General features: G+C 47.2%; 2 long non-coding RNA genes across 4 annotated transcripts in view; both read left to right on the forward strand.

Annotated features, from left to right (window-relative positions):
* LOC130680073 (uncharacterized) overlaps window positions 1–18,303 on the forward strand; it is a 195,579-nt gene that overhangs the window by 67,859 nt on the left and 109,417 nt on the right. The window lies entirely within an intron of this gene.
* The window catches only part of LOC130680072 (uncharacterized), a 47,971-nt gene continuing 29,679 nt past the window's right edge, over window positions 12–18,303 (forward strand). Inside the window, exons 1-2 of one of the 2 annotated variants that reach the window (XR_008993083.1) lie at window positions 12–5,407; window positions 6,786–8,106. This is a non-coding gene — a long non-coding RNA (uncharacterized LOC130680072). Of the gene's footprint in view, window positions 5,408–6,785; window positions 8,215–18,303 lie in introns of those variants that run through there. The other variant, XR_008993082.1, reaches the window with a different exon arrangement.

The raw sequence follows: 18,303 nt of genomic DNA on the forward strand, positions 1-18,303 counted from the left end.
CAGGTAACGTGCCTAGCCCGTCCCATCCTGCGGCTGCGGGAAGGCCTGGGGGTGGCAGAGTGAGAAGCCTGGTCTTTCCAGCCGCACTGCCCTCCGGGTCCACCCTTGTGTGGGCCTGGCCGCTGTGCACTCCCCTGCCTGTCCCGGCACCTGCCCCTCCCCCTTCCTGACCCTGCGTGTCTGTCCTGGGACCCCATCCTCTCCCATCCTCCCGAATAGGAAGTCCCCAGTCGTCAGCCCCCCCATGGGAATCCAAAGCTGAGTGACCTGTTGGGCTCTGCTGTGGGCTCATGGGGCTCCCGCTCGGGGCCTGGCTCTGAGGCTGAGGCCACTGCTGGGACATCCTCCAGCTCTGCAGGAGCTGAAGCAGGTGACACCAGCCGTCTTGCCAGCACAGGGGTCTCAGGGAGCTCCTGGATGGGCTCTAGCCGTGAAGCCGGCCCTCCCCGTGTCTCTGGAGCCAGCTGCCTCTGCCGTGGGTCTGGAGCGGGACACAGAGAAAGGGTCACCGTGGGCCTGATTCCCCGCGCCTTACAATGACAGAAGAGCCCTCAGTGCCTTGAAGGGAACCCCAGTCCGGGAAGCCCACCCTAGACGGTCCCCTGGCTGCAGCCCCTCACCTTCCAGCACTGCCACCGTGGGCCCCAGGTGCTCCTCCTGGACCAAGTGGTGGAGGACTTGGCCCACCAGGGTGGATGAAGGCTGGCTGCCGTGGAGGTCGCTGGGCACGCTCTCAGGCTCCCAGGCAAGGCGCCTAGCCCGTCCCATCCTGCGGCTGGGGTAAGGCCTGGGGGTGGCAGAGTGAGAAGCCTGGTCTTTCCAGCCGCACTGCCCTCCGGGTCCACCCTTGTGTGGGCCTGGCCGCTGTGCACTCCCCTGCCTGTCCAGGCACCTGCCCCTCCCCCTTCCTGACCCTGCGTGTCTGTCCTGGGACCCCATCCTCTCCCATCCTCCCGAATAGGAAGTCCCCAGTCGTCAGCCCACCCATGGGAACCCAAAGATGAGTGACCTGCTGGGCTCTGCTGTGCTCCCCCAACCCCAAGCCCCAAACTCCTCCTCCCCCCATTCTGTGAGATGGGCAGCACCTCCTCTGGACCCAGTGAACGCTCACATTTTCAATTCCCCCTCTGGCCCCTCGTCATGCCCCCTGTTGCTTGAGGAGGCCGTGACGGCATCAGTCGTGACACTCCCTGGCCGTGACCTGCGGATGATGCCTGAAGTGACTGCCCGAGTCCACCCGGGATGGGGTCCCAGTATTGTGTCTGCTTCCTTCACTCAGTTGTGCTAAGTGTCCCCAAAGGGTCTGCACAAAGTGGGCACTGCGTACCTATTGTTGCTTAAGGAAGTCCTACCAGAACTTCTCCAGGTACCCCTCTCCTGCCCCCAGAGGTCCCTCATGTGGCGACAGTGAGGACAAGGACCCGGCCCAAACACAGGGAATCGCGAGCCTCCGTTCCAAAGGCTGCTTCCCATGTGCTTTTCCAAATGAGCCAGGCTCCAGGCCACTGACGGGTGAGGCCAAAGGCTTTCATCGGGTACAGAGAAGTAAGCCCCGAAGTGGCCCAGCTTGGCCGGCAGTCCTTTACCATGCCGGGCACCAGGGGAACCCCTCTAAGGCTCCTCCCATGTTCCCCATGGGCACCCTAACAGGCTGATCGCCAGCCTCCCTGCCTGTCAGAGGAGCACGCTGAGGCTCAGACACGTGGGGACATGCAAGACACACCGCGGGCTGTGGGCAGAGGCCCGACTGGCCAAGGAGGGGTTGGGTGCTCACCGGGGGAGCCGCTGGCCCGTGGTCAGCTGGTCAGCATCATCGGGTGGGAGTGTGGCCTCGGGAGCGCTCCGGCTGGTGTTTGGAGCTGGTTCCACTCGTGCCTTTCGCTTTCTCCACTTCCTCCTCACACCTATCCAGGGATCCCTGCACTTGCGGACCTCAGTCCCATGGACAGATGGCTCAGGTTCAGGCTAAGGGGGGAAACAGGGATATAGTCAGTGGGAAACCCAGGAATCACCAGGACGAGGCAGGTTTGCAGCTCACCCGAGAGCCCCCAGCCCCCTGGGGTGCGAGCAAGGAGAGGCACGGGGTGCCCCCGGGAACAAGGTTCCAGGCCCTCTGGAGTGGTCCTGTCAGCCACTCTCGTGGGGAAGCCCTGGGAGGGAAGGGATCCTGGGTGTAGACAGCCTGCCCCAGGTCCAGGGAGATGGAGTAGGTGAATCCATCCACCAGCTCCTCCACGCTCCCCAGGGTGGAGCTCTGCAAAGCCGGCACCTGGTAGCTGGGGAGGAGGCACCCATGGTTGCGTGGACCTCCCCACAGGGGGCAATGTGGGCCCCCAACTCTGCCCCCGAGATCAGGCCCACAGGGCCATCTGCATAGACATCCAGTCCCTCAGGGAAGAGGAGGACACCCCTGGGCTCAGGATTAACATGTGGGTGGAAGTACCTGGTCCCAACACTCACCTCCATGTCCTGAATCATGAGACCAGAGCTGTGACACTGACTGCCCCCTGCTCCCCAGCCTTCAGTCCCACCCATGCCCCATGCCCACCGCACACACACAAGGGGCCTGGGGAAACGTCAGCCAGGATGGGTCACACTCGTGGCCTGGCCCTGGAATGGCCCGCTCTGGGCTGCCCTGTGTTACCTCGGGGCTCCTCGGGATACACGGATAGAGGCGTTGGAGGAGGTCACTGAGCCAACGCCCACAGCGAGCAGGAAGACTCTCCCTCTCGGCTTCCCTGACTCCCTCGCTTTCAGAAGGCTCCGCACAACAAGACCGCATGTTGCTCTGTCGAGCGCCTCCGGTCAAGTGAGCTGGACTGGGTTCTGCGACCAGGAGCTGGGTTCCATCCGTCCGGGTCACAATTGAGGTTCTACTTGGCATGTCATCAGTGACATCACTTCTTCAAGGGCCCCTCCCTGCATTCAGACACGCCCACGTGCCCCTCTGGGCTGCTGACTGCCCCCCCTCCTGGCCCTTGCCATGCATGAGTACACACATCTCCACCAGAGCCCTCCCCACGCTCTCTGGCAATGTCACCGGGGTCCCAGCTCTGAGGAGACAAGAGCTGAGCTCAGTCCGCTTTTTCTCACTAGTTCCCTGTCCTGCTGAGGCCACAGCACCTCCCAGGACCTGCCCAACATCCCAACCTGCACAGGGAGGGTCACGCCAGACATTTCTCCCTAAGGACATCCCCAGGGATACATGGATGACACCTCCAGCTCCTGGGGACTGGCGTCACATGTGTCTGACACACAGACTCAGAGATGGAAGAATGCCAACCAGGCTTGGCATGGAGCGTGGAACACCACGCAGGTCAGGCCGGGGTCCAGGCCGTGTGATCTTGGGCAAGTCAGTCCCCTTCTAGGCCGTTTTCAGGTGTGCACCTTGAAGGGGCAGCAATGAGAGGAGATCCAGGTGTTGCCATCTACTGCCTTCCACCTTCCACAGGTCCAGGCTGCTCTCAAATCTGAAATCCGCACCAGGCGTGTGTGTGTGTTTGGGGTGGTGGTGCAGATACAGCATCTTATTCTTCACCTTAGAAGGGATAGCTTGGCATGCCCACAAGATAGATTTCTAGTAACTTCTCTAAGATGAAAGGTCCCTCAATTTTTGTTGGATTTAGTCCACCTTCTGACATGTGACTGCGCTGTCAATATGCCTAGATGAGCTGTACTTCCTGATCACTGGGTCCAGTCAGCCTAGTACCATCAATGGGATGGGCCAGTGTGACGGCTTCTGGAAGAAAAAGGAGATGAAGCTTCCTTCTGTCTAAATGACAACCCAAGTCTGGAGGTCTGATATGCCTCTGAGATAGTTTTCTCTCCTTGCCGGCTGAAAGCTAACTGCCCTGCTGGTCTTTACTCACAGGAAGAGAACAAAGAGCATTTTCCTGACCAATACTTACACACTGGGTGCTTGGGGACCAAGTGATGAAGCCCCATGTGCAGCAGGAACTGCAGTTTGAGACACTCTGATTACACTGACAATCATTCACTGTCATCTCCAAGATTCGTCTGTTTTCTAAGTAGGCTAAATGAGTGACTTCAATAAGGGTATGTGGAAATCACCACCCGTTCTTCTTTCAAATCCTTGGTGTCACCAGGCATTACTGCTTTCAATGTATACAGGGAGTTCTAGAGGCTTGTACTTGCCCTGCCACACAGCATGAACTCCTGGCCGGCACAGTCCCCCGTGTCTAGCAAGGAGGAAGCCGGGAGCTCTGCGTCCCTGACAGCTCGGCCCTGTGGCCTCTGACACTGAAGGAGCGGCACTGCGGGCACTTGGTCGGGGTGGGGGGTGCTGCTCCTGATACCAAGACCCGGTCCTCGTCCCTGAGGTCAAACCACAAAACACAATGACAAGGGTTTGAAGAAAGGAAAGAATAGTTTATTGACTTGCTAGCAAATGAGGGAGTGGCCAGCTCCTGCCTTGAAGAACCACCGTCCTCCTGACACAAGCGGTCAGGGCTTTTCAAGGGGAAATGGTAGGAGAGGGGCTGGGGTGCCGACACATGAAGTAGCAGCCTGCAAAGGTCCAAGCAGACATTCCTCCTCCGATTCACTAGCTTTGTGTTTTTCTTTTCTGATGCTCCTCAGTTCCCGGGGACTGGATGCTTGGGGTTGAACAAAATCAGCTTTCAGCTTTAACTCTGACCCTCAGACTAGGAAAATCTGAAGAACAAGAAGAAACTGCCACCCCATCCACCTCTGCCCATTAGTGGACAAAGTTTCTGGGGCTGTTTGAGTTCACTTTCTAGTAAATGTTAGTGTTCAGTTTTGAACAAAGATTTGATTCCCCTTTTCTTCTATTACAAATTCATTTCTTACTGTTACATTCCTTAACAGCAGCCCAAAAACTGATCATGAAATGCCTTGAGGGAGAGTTTCTGACTATTACCTGAAGATAGGCACAAGTTGAAAAACACAGCTCTAAGCGTTTCTTGGAATATCAGTGCTGGCTGATAAGACAGGAACTGCCATCTGCGGTTCAGATTTCCAGTGGACTTGGCTTATGTGTTCAAATTCTGCAAATGTTGCTGTTAGAATCAGCAAGGGGCTGTCTCCTTGCAAGTGCTTGGAGCTGACAGCCTTGCATTTAATACTCGCATGCAGAATTTTCTCAAGAGCCCCTCCCCCACTTCTAGCACATGAAGAAGTTGGGGAAATGAGAAGAGGGGGCCCACAGATGCCTTTATGTCCAGACCCACTGCCCCACTCCCTCCACAGAGGCCTCAGGAGCCAAGGGGGCAGTGCTTGCAAGCCTAGGGCCTCCACTTTGCCTTCCAGGCTGCTCCCCCTGCTGCTGCTGCTGCTGCTGTTGCTAAGCTTGTTAGCACTTTCAGAAACTTAGGAGAGAAACACAAGCGCAACTTGGGCCTCACTGAGGTTTCGGTTCAGTGAACAGGTGAGCCTACAGCTCCCAGGAGTCAGCCTGACCTGGCCCTGCCCCTGCCAGTCCTTCAGTTCTATCTGTGCTGTGAGTACCAGCGCTGGCCCTTCCTGCTGGGAACCTGTTAGCCGATGCCGTTGCTGAGTGCCTCCTGCCTTGTGCAGCCGGCCGGGTATGCAGCTGCCCCCATGCTGCCCCCTCTCCACACAATACCCTGGGACTCTGATACTACGTTCATGTCTTCTCTCATTCAAGTTTTTAATTTTAGCCATTCTCATGTGCATTGTCTATGTTTTCCACCTACATTTCACTTCCATGTCCCTCATGAGTCATTAAGAAAAAAAAAAGTCGAGCCACACATGGACTTGGAGCAAATTCTTGCAAGTCATACCTCAACAAAGGACTTGTATTTACAGTATATAAAGACCTGCTACAGCCCAATGGCAAGAAGACAAGTAACCGTTCCTTGTTCCCCTGGAAACAGGAGGAAAGGCAAGTGAGGTGTCCCAGGAGTCCCGCCAGTTAGGTGAGGGAGATGGCCCCCATCACCAGCCATTGTCAAACTTGACCTCCATTGCTGCCCAGCCCTGGCCATCCTTCCCTGGACTCCCAAAGTGTCCCCAGCCCTGACCCCACATCCTGTCCCCAGCCTGCAGCACAAAAGGGTGGCGTCCTACTCTGATGTAAACCTTTGTGTGGCCTTACCACTCTCAGACTAAGGGCCAAAGCTGCCTCCCCCTGGAAAACCGTGTGGTTTAACCCAGCCACTCTCCTCTTGGCCACAACAGAGGAGACTCCAGGAGCTCAGCCCTCTTAGGTTCTGGGTGGGCCGCCTTCACCGGTGTCCCAGTGCCCAGGACAGTGTCTACAATGTGGTGGGTTTTGATAAACTTGATATGTCAAAACCATTAGCTCTCCTGCCTAAACCAGGATGGGGCACTGGGGGAAGTTCAAGAGACTCTGTCAAGTTCCACATAATGGACGGCTACCCCTCAGCTTGGCAACCTGCTATATAGCCCTATACCGTCCCTTAGCTGGAAGGGCCTGGGTCTCTGACACCAGTTCCCCGAAGGGATTACTTACGAAAGTGACTCCAGGGGGCTGTTGCCTGGGGAAGATGCTCAAGGTGGCGCTGTGATGTGGTGAGGACCAGGGCGGGTGAGCCCACTGCCTCCATGTGCTGACCGACAGCCTGAGCCCAAAGGCCCCATCCTTCCCGGGCCTCTGCATGGGAAGATTCCTGGGGAACAGCCACACACAACTTCCTAGAGCTGAACCTGGCCAGCTGAGCCTAGAGGGCAGTCACTTTTCACCAGTGCTGAGCACACACGGACAGGTGGAGGCAGAGCGTCTGGCCATCCACGTCCCTGTACACTCTGGATTCTCTTCCCAGGCCCAGCACCCTCCTGGCGACCCAGGTGTGCCTGCTTCCGGGAGCGCCTTCCTTATACACTGGAGGGCGGGACCAGGCCAGGTGGGGTGGGGCTCCATTCCCCAGAGTTTCTGTGTTGGGAAGGGGACAGAGGTCGGGCCAGGGCCTCCCGTCCTCCTGTGGCCAGTGGGTGGGAACCCGCTTTCCGATGAACAGCTGTTCCGATCCGTGTATGGCTTGTTAGAGGTAAAACTTATTTTTTCTAGGTATTGGAAGAGCCTTTTGCCATATATATTATATACATACATCCTCCGTCGGACCTGGAGATGGGGCTGAGGGAAGCGGGCAGTGAATGGGATTTTTTTTTTTCCTGTCAGAAAACGTGACAGGACATGCTTAAATATAGCATTACCTGGCAAAAAAATATCATCCTTCCGTCCGGATTCTACCTTTTTCAGTGAATGGATGTCAGCCAGAGGGGAGGAAGGGTCTCCGGTTTCGGGTTCCCACCCAGCGCCTGCAGGCATCCTCCCCTCCGCGCACAGCCTCAAGGGCCCCCCTGGGCTTCCCGACACTAAAGCGGCCTCGTCCCGTGGGGGCATCAGGCTTAGACCCTCTGTGCCTGCTGCTTTCAAGTCAAGGCGGAAGACTTGGGTGTGGAGTTCACGTGGCCACTAGGAGTTCGTGGCTACTCGGAAAGCGCGTGTCTCCGCAGCCCAGGATCACCCCCGACAAAAGCCGATTGTGCCAAGGCATTCCTCAAATGAAAAGGGAAATTAATGATTCCTTCTGTTAGAATCCCTTTCCATCCTAAAAACGGCATTTTTGCATACTTATTCGTACATTTCCTTAATAGCCCTCGCATAGAGATGTGTACAGGTGCGAGGAGAGCAGTGATTGTCCAAACCCTTAAAGAGCCCAACAGTGGCTCCTGCACTCAGACTCTTAGTAATCACTCCTGGCTGGTGCTGGGGTGACTGTGACAGTGGTGACAGCGTTCACACGAATAGCATGTTCAACAGCATGGGTCCTCTGAGACCTCTGGCAATTTTATGTATCACCTCACTTTGCCACTCGCCACATTTTGCCTTGTGTTGTAGTTATTTCTAAACAAATGCTTGAGTAGGAGGATTGTGTTTACTTATTTCCATTTACTCCATGAGGGAGAGCACTAGGTTCATGTATATTAATTAGTAAGTGCTTTAGGGTATGTATGTAATTGAAAATCTGTACACCTGAAACTCATGTATCAACTATATCTCGATTTTAAAACAAGAAAGAAATTGGTGGTAATGGTTGTTCAGTAACTGCTTTTCTTAGAACCATATAGAAGTGCTTGGCCGTGGCCAAGAATGTTTGACCACCTTGGTGCAAACTGCCTAGCTTATTGCAGTAATTTCCTAACTGGTTCCACCAAGTCTTTTCTTGCCACTCTTGAACAGAATTTCTTTTTTTTTTTTTTTTTTAGATAATTATTTTTTTATGGAAGGGTAGTTGACACGCAGTATTACATTACATTAGTTTCAGGTGTACAACATAGTGATTCAACATTTATATACATAATTCTAGGTTCCAGCTATCACCCTACCAAGCTGTTACAATATCTTGACCATATTCCTTATGCTATACATTACATCCTGGTTACTTATTTATTTTAGCATTGGAAGTTTGTCCTTTTTTTTTTTTTTTTTTTGTGAGGGCATCACTCATATTTCTTGATCAAATGGTTGTTAACGACAATAAAATTCTATATAGGGGAGTCAATGCTCAATGTACAATCATTAATCCACCCCGAGCCTAATTTTCGTCAGTCTCCAATCTTCTGAGGCATAACAAACAAGTTCTTACTTGTAGAACAAATTCTTACATAATGAATAAGTTACATAGTGAACAGTACAAGGGCAGTCATCACAGAAACTTTCGGTTTTGCTCATGCATTATGAACTATAAACAGTCAGTTCAAATATGAATACTCATTTGGTTTTTATACTTGATTTATATGTGGATACCACATTTCTCTCTTTATTATTATTATTTTTAATAAAATGCTGAAGTGGTAGGTAGATACAAGGTATAGGTAGAAAACACAGTTTAGTGTTGTAAGAGAGCAAATGTAGATGATCAGGTGTCTGCCTGTAGACTATGTGTTAATCCAAGCTAGACAAGGGCAATAAAACACCCACGTATGCAGAAGATTTCTCTCAGAACAGGGGGGGTGAGGTTCTAAGCCTCACCTCTGTTGATCCCCAATTTCTCACCTGATGGCCCCCCTGCGACTGTGCCTGTCTTAGGTTGTTCCTCCCTTGAGGAATCTTACCCGTCTCTGGCTAACCAGTCATCTTCCGGGGCCATACAGGGAAATGTGAAGTTGATAAGTGAGAGGGAAGCCTTATTGTTTGAAAAGGTTAGCTTTTTACTTCTTTGCATATTTATGCCCTGTGGCTTCTATGCCCAGCATTTGTCTTGAGGTGTCTTTACCACTTGGAAGAATTATGATACTCGGTAAATTCGATATGAGGCACGAATTCTATTTAAGGGTTGTAATTAGGAAAGGAGAAGAAAAGCTATAGAAGTAGCAGGCAGCAAAAAACCTGGGAAGATTGATTATTTCTTTGACATATCTTCTCGTAGAGTACTTCAGCATGTATAGGTTTTAAGCTACTACTTAAATTGCGCACACACATTAACATAATAGGAGTATAGTTACATAACCAAAGCATATCTGTAATTACCAGCCATCTCCAGTGAAACCAAGAAAACCAGTTAGGCACCTTAGGCATTTGTGAAAACTTATCTATGATATGGTGGATATGGTCCAACTGAACTTGAACAGTCTGAGAGAAATCAGACAAATTAAAACAACCCATTCCTGGGGAATGTTCACATCCCTTATGTTCTTTTAACAGTAAATAGTCTGTAGTTGTAAGATTTTGGAGCGCTACAATTTGCACTTCTCCTAGTTCTTGGTTGAGTTCCAACAGTATAGATCCAGTCAAATTTGTTGTTTTACTGTATGCACAGGCCAGCTTAGATACCTCCTTCCTCATTCCCATGGCAAGTCCAGGAGCTGGTGGGATGAGTGCATCTACAGCTGTAGCAGTGCGTGGATCTTTGGTGGGGTTTTTTCATGATCATCTTCTGGCATGCGTCTTCCAGAGAGTGCTGATGTTGGAAGTTCTCTTTCATATCGTATCTTAGTTCATTTTCGGGGTAGCCCAATTAGGCTTTGATCTTCTGTATAGACGCAAACAGACCCTTTGCCTACACTCATATATGCCCTTTATACCCTTGTGTAGAACTCATTGGAGGTTACCACACAGGAACTGCCCTTTTTTTTTTTTTTGCTTTGTTTTTGGAATCGCTAATCTACACTTACATGACGAATATTATGTTTACTAGGCTCTCCCCTATACCAGGTCTCCCCTATAAACCCCTTTACAGTCAGTGTCCATCAGCTTAGCAAAATGTTGTAGAATCCCTACTTGCCTTCTCTGTGTTGTACAGCCCTCCCTTTTCTCCTACCCCCCCATGCATGTTAATCTTAAAACCCCCCTACTTCTCCCCCCCTTATCCCTCCCTACCCACCCATCCTCCCCAGTCCCTTTCCCTTTGGTACCTGTTAGTCCATTCTTGAGTTCTGTGATTCTGCTGCTGTTTTGTTCCTTCAGTTTTTCCTTTGTTCTTATATTCCACAGATAAGTGAAATCATTTGGTATTTCTCTTTCTCCGCTTGGCTTGTTTCACTGAGCATAATACCCTCCAGCTCCATCCATGTTGCTGCAAATGATTGGATTTGCCCTTTTCTTATGGCTGAGTAGTATTCCATTGTGTATATGTACCACATCTTCTTTATGCATTCATCTATCGATGGACATTTAGGTTGCGTCCAATTCTTGGCTATTGTAAATAGTGCTGCGATAAACATAGGGGTGCATCTGTCTTTCTCAAACTTGATTGCTGCGTTCTTAGGGTAAATTCCTAGGAGTGGGATTCCTGGGTCAAATGGTAATTCTGTTTTGAGCATTTTGATGTACCTCCATACTGCTTTCCACAATGGTTGAACTAACTTACATTCCCACCAGCAGTGTAGGAGGGTTCCCCTTTCTCCACAGCCTCGCCAACATTTGTTGTTCTCTGTCTTTTGGATGGCAGCCATCCTTACTGGTGTGAGGTGATACCTCATTGTAGTTTTAATTTGCATTTCTCTGATAATTAGCGATGTGGAGCATCTTTTCGTGTGTCTGTTGGCCATCTGTATTTCTTTTTTGGAGAACTGTCTGTTCAGTTCCTCTGCCCATTTTTTAATTGGGTTATTTGTTTTTTGTTTGTTGAGGCGTGTAAGCTCTTTATATATTCTGGATGTCAAGCCTTTATCGGATGTGTCATTTTCAAATATATTCTCCCATACTGTAGGGATCCTTTTTGTTCTATCGATGGTGTCTTTTGCTGTACAGAAGCTTTTCAGCTTAATATAGTCCCACTTACTCATTTTTGCTGTTGTTTTCCTTGCCCGGGGAGATATGTTCAAGAAGAGGTCACTCATGTTTATGTCTAAGAGGTTTTCGCCTATGTTTTCTTCCAAGAGTTTAATGGTTTCATGGCTTACATTCAGGTCTTTGATCCATTTTGAGTTTACTTTTGTATATGGGGTTAGACAATGGTCCAGTTTCATTCTCCTACACGTAGCTGTCCAGTTTTGCCAGCACCACCTGTTGAAGAGACTGTCATTTTGCCATTGTATGTCCATGGCTCGTTTATCAAATATTAATTGACCATATATGTCTGGGTTAATGTCTGGATTGTCTAGTCTGTTCCATTGGTCTGTGGCTCTGTTCTTGTGCCAGTACCAAATTGTCTTGATTACTATGGCTTTATAGTAGAGCTTGAAGTTGGGGAGTGAGATCCCCCCTACTTTATTCTTCTTTCTCAGGATTGCTTTGGCTATTCGAGGTCTCTGGTGTTTCCATATGAATTTTTGAATTATTTGTTCCAGTTCATTGAAGAATGTTGCTGGTAGTTTCATAGGGATTGCATCAAATCTGTATATTGCTTTGGGCAGGATGGCCATTTTGACGATATTAATTCTTCCTAGCCACGAGCATGGGATGAGTTTCCATCTGTTAGTGTCCCCTTTAATTTCTCTTAAGAGTGACTTGTAGTTTTCAGAGTATAAGTCTTTCACTTCCTTGGTTAGGTTTATTCCTAGGTATTTTATTTTTTTTGATGCAATTGTGAATGAAGTTGTTTTCCTGATTTCTCTTTCTGTTGGTTCATTGTTAGTATATAGGAAAGCCACGGATTTCTGTGTGTTGATTTTGTATCCTGCAACTTTGCTGTATTCCGATATCAGTTCTAGTAGTTTTGGGTGGAGTGTTTAGGGTTTTTTATGTACAGTATCATGTCATCTGCAAATAGTGACAGTTTAACTTCTTCTTTACCAATCTGGATTCCTTGTATTTCTTTGTTTCGTCTGATTGCCGTGGCTCGGACCTCCAGTACTATGTTAAATAACAGTGGAGAGAGTGGGCATCCCTGTCTAGTTCCCGATCTCAGAGGAAATGCTTTCAGTTTCTCGCTGTTCAATATAATGTTGGCTGTGGGTTTATCATAGATGGCCTTTATTATGTTGAGGTACTTGCCCTCTATTCCCATTTTGCTGAGAGTTTTTATCATGAATGGATGTTGAACTTTGTCAAATGCTTTTTCAGCATCTATGGAGATGATCATGTGGTTTTTGTCTTTCTTTTTGTTGATGTGGTGGATGATGTTGATGGACTTTCGAATGTTGTACCATCCTTGCATCCCTGGGATGAATCCACTTGGTCATGGTGTATGATCCTTTTGATGTATTTTTGAATTCGGTTTGCTAATATTTTGTTGAGTATTTTTGCATCTACGTTCATCAGGGATATTGGTCTGTAGTTTTCTTTTTTGGTGGGGTCTTTGCCTGGTTTTGGTATTAGGGTGATGTTAGCTTCATAGAATGAGTTTGGGAGTATCCCCTCCTCCTCTATTTTTTGGAAAACTCTAAGGAGAATGGGTATTACGTCTTCCCTGTATGTCTGATAAAATTCCGAGGTAAATCCATCTGGCCCGGGGGTTTTGTTCTTTGGTAGTGTTTTGATTACCGCTTCAATTTTGTTGCTGGTAATTGATCTGTTTAGATTTTCTGTTTCTTTCTGGGTCAATCGTGGAAGGTTGTATTTTTCTAGGAAGTTGTCCATTTCTCCTAGGTTTCCCAGCTTGTTAGCATATAGGTTTTCATAGTATTCTCTAATAATTCTTTGTATTTCTGTTGGGGTCCGTCGTGATTTTTCCTTTCTCGTTTCTGATACTGTTGATTTGTGTTAACTCTCTTTTCTTCTTGATAAGTCTGGCTAGAGGCTTATCTATTTTGTTTATTTTCTCGAAGAACCAACTCTTGGTTTCATTGATTTTTGCTATTGTTTTATTCTCAATTTTATTTATTTCTTCTCTGATCTTTATTATATCCCTCCTTCTGCTGACCTTAGGCCTCATTTGTTCTTCTTTTTCCAATTTCGATAATTGTGACATTAGACCATTCATTTGGGATTGCTCTTCCTTTTTTAAATATGCTTGGATTGCTATATACTTTCCTCTTAAGACTGCTTTTGCTGCGTCCCACAGAAGTTGGGGCTTAGTGTTGTTGTTGTCATTTTTTTCCATATATTGCTGGATCTCCATTTTGATTTGGTCATTGATCCATTGATTATTTAGGAGCGTGTTGTTAAGCCTCCATGTGTTTGTGAGCCTCTTTCCTTTCTTTGTACAGTTTATTTCTAGTTTTATGCCTTTGTGGTCTGAAAAGTTGGTTGGTAGGATTTCAATCTTTTGTAATTTTCTGAGGCTCTTTTTGTGGCCTAGTATGTGCTCTATTCTGGAGAATGTTCCATGTGCACTTGAGAAGAATGTATATCCTGTTGCTTTTGGATGTAGAGTTCTATAGATGTCTATTAGGTCCATCTGCTCTACTGTGTTGTTCAGTGCTTCCGTGTCCTTACTTATTTTCTGCCCAGTGGATCTATCCTTTGGGGTGAGTGATGTGTTGAAGTCTCCTAGAATGAATGCATTGCAGTCTATTTCCCCCTTTAGTTCTGTTAGTATTTGTTTCACATATGCTGGTGCTCCTGTGTTGGGTGCATATATATTTAGAATTGTTATATCCTCTTGTTGGACTGAGCCGTTTATCATTATGTAGTGTCCTTCTTTATCTCTTGTTACTTTCTTTGTTTTGAAGTCTATTTTGTCTGATATTAGTACGCAACCCCTGCTTTCTTCTCGCTGTTGTTTGCCTGAAATGTGTTTTTCCATCCCTTGAATTTTAGTCTGTACATGTCTTTGGGTTTGAGGTGAGTTTCTTGTAAGCAGCATATAGATGGGTCTTGCTTTTTTATCCATTCTGTTACTCTGTGTCTTTTGATTGGTGCATTCAGTCCATTTACATTTAGGGTGACTATTGAAAGATATGTACTTATTGCCATTGCAGGCCTTAAATTCGTGGTTACCAAAGGTTCAAGGTTAGCCTCTTTAGTATCTTACTGCCTAACTTAGCTCGCTTATTGAGCTGTTATATACACTGTCTGGAGATTCTTTTCTTCTCTCCCTTCTTGTTCCTCCTCCTCGATTCTTCATATGTTGGGTGTTTTGTGCTGTGCTCTTTCTAGGAGTGCTCCCATCTAGAGCGGTCCCTGTAAGATGTCCTGTAGAGGTGGTTTGTGGGAAGCAAATTCCCTCACCTTTTTTCTTGTCTGGGAATTGTTTAATCCCACCGTCATATTTGAATGATAGTCGTGCTGGATACAGTATCCTTGGTTCAAGGCCCTTCTGTTTCATTGTATTAAATATATCATGCCATTCTCTTCTGGCCTGTAGGGTTTCTGTCAAGAAGTCTGATGTTAGCATGATGGGTTTTCCTTTATAGGTGACCTTTTTCTCTCTAGCTGCCTTTAAAACTCTTTCTTTGTCCTTGATCTTTGCCATTTTAATTATTATGTGTCTTGGTGTTGTCCTCCTTGGATCCTTTCTGTTGGGGGTTCTGTGTATTTCCGTGGTCTGTTCGATTATTTCCTCCCCCAGTTTGGGGAAGTTTTCAGCAATTATTTCTTCTAAGATACTTTCCATCTCTTTTCCTCTCTCTTCTTCTTCTGTAACCCCTATAATATGGATATTGTTCCTTTTGGATTGGTCACACAGTTCTCTTAACATTGTTTCATTCCTGGAGATCCTTTTATCTCTCTCTCTGTCAGCTTCTATGTGTTCCTGTTCTCTGGTTTCAATTCCATCAATGGCCTCTTGCATCCTATCCATTCTGCTTGTAAACCCTTCCAGAGTTTGTTTCATTTCTGCGATCTCCTTTCTGGCATCTGTGATCTCCGTCCGGACTTCATCCCATTTCTCTTGCGTATTTCTCTGCATCTCTGTCAGCATGTTTATGATTCTTATTTTGAATTCTTTGTCAGGAAGACTGGTTAGGTCTGTCTCCTTCTCTGGTGTTGTCTCTGTGATCTTTGTCAGCCTGTAGCTTTGCCTTTTCATGGTGATAGGAATAGTCTGCAGAACTGGGACGAGTGACGGCTGGAAGGACTTCCTTTCTTGTTGGTTTGTGGCCCTCCTCTCCTGGGAGAACAGCGACCTCTAGTGGCTTGTGCTGCGCAGCTGCGCGCAGACAGGGTTTCTGCTTCCTGCCCGGCTGCTATGGAGTTAATCTCCGCTGTTGCTGTGGGCGTGGCCTGGCTCGGGCAGCTGCTCCAAAATGGTGGAGTCGCGTTGGAGCAGGAGCTGCTGGGAGGCTATTTATCTCCGTAAGGGGCCTCCCTGCTCCCTGCAGCCCAGGGCTTAGGGTGCCCAGGGATCCCCGGATTCCCTACCTCTGGATTAAGTGTCCCGCCCTGCCCCTTTAAGACTTCCAAAAAGCACCTGGCAAAACAAAACAACAACCACAAAGAAAAAAAATATTTAAATTTAATTAAAAAAAAAAAAAAGGTGGCCGCTCGTTTTTCTTTATTCTCTGGCGCCTGCCTCAGGCATCTGCTCACCAGTCTTGCTGCCCTGTTTCCCTAGTATTGGGGTCCCTATTCCTTTAAGACTTCCAAAAAGCACTAGCCAAAACAAAACAGCAAAAAAAAGAAAAAATGGTCACTCGCTTTTCTGGTGTCCTCTGGCGCCAGGCCACCGGTGCCCGCTCACTGTTCTTGCTGCCCTGTTTCCCTAGTATTGGGGGCCCTATCCCTTTAAGACTTCCAAAAACCACTCGCCAAAACAAAACAGCAAAAAAAAAAAAAAAAAAAATTGGTCGCTCGCTTTTCTTATGTCCTCTGGCGCCCGGCCTCCGGTGCCTGCTCACTGTTCTTGCTGCTCTGTTTTCCTAGTATCCAGGGCCCTGCACTCTGGCCCGGATGGCGGGGGCTGGGTGTTCGGCAGTCCTGGGCTCCGTCTCCCTCCCGCTCTGCCTATTCTTCTCCCGCCGGGATTTGGGGCGATGGACGCTCGGCTCCTTCCGGGCCAGGGCTTGTATCTTACCCCGTTCGCGAGGCGCTGGGTTCTCTCAGGTGCGGATGTGGTCTGGATATTGTCCTGTGTCCTCTGGTCTTTATTCTAGGAAGGGTTGTCTTTGTTATATTTTCATAGATATATGTTGTTTTGGGAGGAGATTTCTGCTGCTCTACTCACGCCGCCATCTTCCGCCCCTCCTCTCCACACCATTTATTGAGGAGATTTTTTTCCCATTATATATTCTTACCTCCTTTGTCGTGAACTACCTGACCATGTAAGTGTGGATTTAATTATGGGCTCTTTACTTTGTTCCACTGATATAAGGATCTGTTTTTTTGTGCCAATACCATAATGTTTTGATTACTACAGCTTTGTAGTATAGTTAGAAACTGGGGAGCATAATACTTCCAGCTTCGTTGTTTCTCAGTATTGCTTTGGCTGTTTGGGGTCTTTTGTGGTTCCACAGACATTTTGGGATTATTCTAGTTCTGTGAAGAATATGATAGGTATTTTTTTTCAGGATTCTAACCTTCTTTATACTCTCTTTTTATTGGTGAAGGGGATAACTTGGTACATTCTTCAAATTATAAAATAATTTAGTCACAGGGATGGAAATATAGCATAGGTAATGTAGCTCCTAGCATTGTAATATCTTCTTGTGCTATGAGTACTTTGACAGAGATTGCATTGAATCTGTAGTTTGCTTTCCATGGTGTGGACATTATCACAATACTAATTCTTCCAATCCATGAGCGGGGTTTATCTTTCCACTTATTTGCGTAGTTCAGCTTATTTCATCAGTATTTTGTGGTTTTGAGCATATGGTTATTTTACTTCTGTGGTTAAATTGATTCCTAGGTATTTTATTCTTTCTGCGGCATTTGTAAGTAGGAATGATGTTATAATTTCTTGCATTTTGCAATCATTCTTAGTGTATAGAAACACAACAGACTTTTGAATATTGATTTTGTATCCTGCACCTTTTTTGAATTCATTTACTACTTCTAATACATTTTTGGTGAATGCTTTTGAGTTTTCTACATATAGCATGAAGCCATCTGCAGATAGTGACAGTTTTAATACTTCCTTTCCAATTTGAACATCTTTTATTTTTCTTGGCTAATTGCTATGGCTAGGACTTTGAGTATAATGTTGAACAAAAATGGCAAGAGAGGGTATCCTTAACTTGTTCCTGTTCTCAGAAAAAAGCTTTCAACTTTGCACTGTCGAGTATGATAGCTGTGGGTTTGTCATATATGTCTGTTTTTATGTTCATACCCACTTTGTTTCAAATTTTTATCATAAATGTATATTGAATTTTGTCAAAAGTTTTTCTGCATGTGTTGAGATGATCATATTTTTATCCTTCATTTTGTTGCTGTAATGTGTCAAATTGATTAATTGTGGATATTAAACTATCCTTGCATCCCCAGAGTAAATCCCACTTGATCATGATGCATGACCGTTTTATTGTATTGTTGAAATTCCCCTTTCCGGTCTCAGCCTATATGTGACCTCCTAGAAATGACTTCCTTTAGCCTGGTCCTCCTTCCCGTCATGAACTGCTATCTCAGTGCCCTGTTTAGTGACTTAATGTAACTGGTTACAACTGGATTTTGTCTTATTTATCTTTTTCCTCATTTTGTTTACTTTGGTCTTCCTTCCATGCAGAAGACTGGTCTTGCATGATTGTACTCCCCTGGCCTGGCACAGCAGTGAGCGTAACACAAGTTATGAACATTATTTTGAATATTGTCATATAATGATTATACAACTTGCATACTTGGTCATTCAGTAACCCAAATATATAATTGCCATGTATATTTCTTCCTCTTCCACACTTCCTGAAAACACTGCAGAGCCTTAAAGGTGAAGTCTGTGTCTTATCATGTTAATGAGAGACTTTTAGACCCCACCTGATGGTGGGGGCTGGAGGTTGAATCAGCCAATGGTAGAGTCAGTCATGACTATGCAGTGAAGCCCTCAGCAACATCAATGAGATGGGTATCTCTCTCGGGATCCTGCT

This window comes from Manis pentadactyla, chromosome 12 (genome assembly GCF_030020395.1).
Source record: "Manis pentadactyla isolate mManPen7 chromosome 12, mManPen7.hap1, whole genome shotgun sequence".
Lineage (NCBI taxonomy): Eukaryota > Metazoa > Chordata > Mammalia > Pholidota > Manidae > Manis > Manis pentadactyla.